Source organism: Palaemon carinicauda, chromosome 34 (assembly GCF_036898095.1).
Source record: "Palaemon carinicauda isolate YSFRI2023 chromosome 34, ASM3689809v2, whole genome shotgun sequence".
In the NCBI taxonomy this organism is placed as follows: Eukaryota; Metazoa; Arthropoda; class Malacostraca; order Decapoda; family Palaemonidae; genus Palaemon; species Palaemon carinicauda.
In genome coordinates this window covers 21,838,913-21,841,412 of record NC_090758.1, presented here as the reverse complement: position 1 = coordinate 21,841,412, position 2,500 = coordinate 21,838,913, and the positions used below count along the sequence as shown (strand labels likewise).

The following is a 2,500-nucleotide window of genomic DNA, read 5'->3' as shown; positions in this document are numbered from 1 at the left end:
ATCATTGGAAGGAAAAAGGATTAAAGAGGTAGAATAATTTAAGTATTTAGGAACTAAGATCTCTAGTACAGGGTCTTTAAAATCAGAGTTCAGTAAAAGATTTAAAAAAGCAAATCACACAATGGCTAGGTTTATTCAAATTTAGAAATCAAATCGTATGAAATTAAATATAAAAATTAGACTACATATCAGTTTAGTGAAATCAGTGTTACTGTGCGGACATGAGTCATGGTATGACAATTAAACAATCTCCAATATATTTAGTAGATTTGAGAGCAGAGCCATCAGAAGGATATTTGGGGGATAGATGGCAGGTCAGGATTAGAAATAAAACTTCAAGAGAGATTACTCGAGTGACATATATAAACGAGATTATTATGCGGGGTAGATGAAGGTGGTTTGCTCATGATCTTTGAACTCCCCAAAGGAAGATTAGTTTACCAAACGTTCACAAGGAACTAGAAAAGTTTGAAGACCCAAGCCTACTTGGCCGAGGTATATGAAGCGTGAAGTAAAAGATGATGAATGGACGCTTATTCATTGAAAAGCTCAAGATAAAGACGATTGGCGAAATCTAACCGAGGCCCTTTGCCTCAATAATCATACGTAGTAGGAGATGATGAGCTTCATTCTTTTGACACCCTTATATTTTTGGTATAAACTATTGTAGTTTCATTTTGCCATTTGTTTTTTGTTGAAGTCTTATATAATATCTCTCCAGTAAATATAACACTTCTGTTAATTCAGGGGAGAAATGCTCTTCACCCCTCCCACTTTCGTGTAACTAGAAATATATTCATTAAAAAAAAATGTTCACATTAGATACACCAATTTTTAGCACCCCCCCCCCCTTACAAGAAAAAACTAACAAAGAAGTAATGGGAATAAATTCTCGCTTTCGAAATTAGAAAGGGACTGACCATAGTAAGTTAGGTTTCTTCACCTTACTAATTTCTCAGAAATTTCAACTTAATAAGAAAAATATCAAGTCAAGAAAAAATGCATTGACTAAGTAAAAGGTGAATGTGGAAGCAGGTGATGCTAGGCGAGAAAAGAAAAGTTGGAGTAGCGGAGAAAGTTGAATTCATTAGGGAAAATGAAGAACTGTAGTAGATGCCAATGTGAGGATAGGTGGTGTGGGTCGAAAAGTTATTTCACTGTTTTTCGTTAACTCGATTCGTAATGATTCGTCCATAATGTGCAAATATTATTTTTTACCTACTCTACATAAAAAAGGACTTAAGTAGATTTAAAGAAAAGTTCAGTAATAGGTACAATGATAATTTTAGGTAGTTTGTTGGCCAGGGCACCAGCCACCCGATGTGATACTGCCTCTAGAGAGATATTGGATCCTTTGACTGGCCAAACAGTTTAGCATTGGATCCCCTTCTCTAATTACGGCTCATTTTTTACTTTACCTGCACATACACCGAATTGTCTGGCCAATTTTTTACACATTCTCGCTCTTCCTCATACACCGGATAACACTGTTAATACCAAACACTCCTTCCACGGTGAGGGGGCTAATTTTTTAACTGAAATTGTTCAGTGGCTACTTTTCTCTTTTAAAGGTAGAAGAGACTCTTTAGCTATGGTAAGCATCAGCTCTTCTAGGAGAAGGGCACTCAAAAATCAAACAATTGTTCTCTTAATATCTTAGGTAGTGCTATAGCCTTTGTATCATGGTCTTCCACTGTCTTGGGTTAAAGTTCTTTTACTTGAGGGTACAGTTGAGCACACTATTCTATATTTTATTTTTTCCTCTTGGATTTTTTTTTTTTTTTATGAAATGGTGTGTTGGGCTGGATTAATAGATGTGCCATGGGTGCCTGGTGGTTTATCAAGAGGTTGTCTACTCCTTATCTGATTCTATGTTTTATCAAAACCATCCTTACTGTCATTCCTTCAGTTCAAGTGGCTATCCAGGAGGGTACTTAGCCTTGTAAGGTGTACCAGCACCTCTGTGTTCACCAGTTTTTCTGGCATTTTTTCTATAGTCTATGGGTTTGATCAATCCCTTTATTTTTATATCTGCCCATAATGGTTTAGTTTTATATCTTGTTAATTTTGTTTTTAATTATGATGCCTCCTTTTTATTACCATTTATTTTAATGCTATCTGGATACATTGAGCAAAATCCGGGGCCAGTATGTCCTAGATTTCATGAATATCGTAAATTGTATTGCAATATTCGTAGTCTTCATGCTAATATTCAAGACTTTACACTGATATTCTTTTGCTCTCAGAAACTTTAGTTTCTAATATGAGGCACTCATCCGAGCTCCTTATAACTTGTTTTAAGAAACCAATAATATTGAAACGTGATGCCATCCCTAGGGCCAGGGGAATGGCGGCGTTTATTAGGACTGAGTACTCTGCTTCTCATAAGTCCTGCTATGAATGGAATGTCATGAGATTCATTTGATGAAAGTTTGTGGCAGGCATAAAAACTTTTATTTGTGCTTGATCTACGGGAATCCAGAAATGGATACTATATTTG

At 35.8% G+C, this 2,500-nt stretch overlaps 1 pseudogene; it reads left to right on the top strand.

Annotated features, from left to right (window-relative positions):
* LOC137626588 (neuropeptide CCHamide-1 receptor-like) overlaps nucleotides 1-2,500 on the top strand; it is a 177,909-nt pseudogene that overhangs the window by 84,570 nt on the left and 90,839 nt on the right.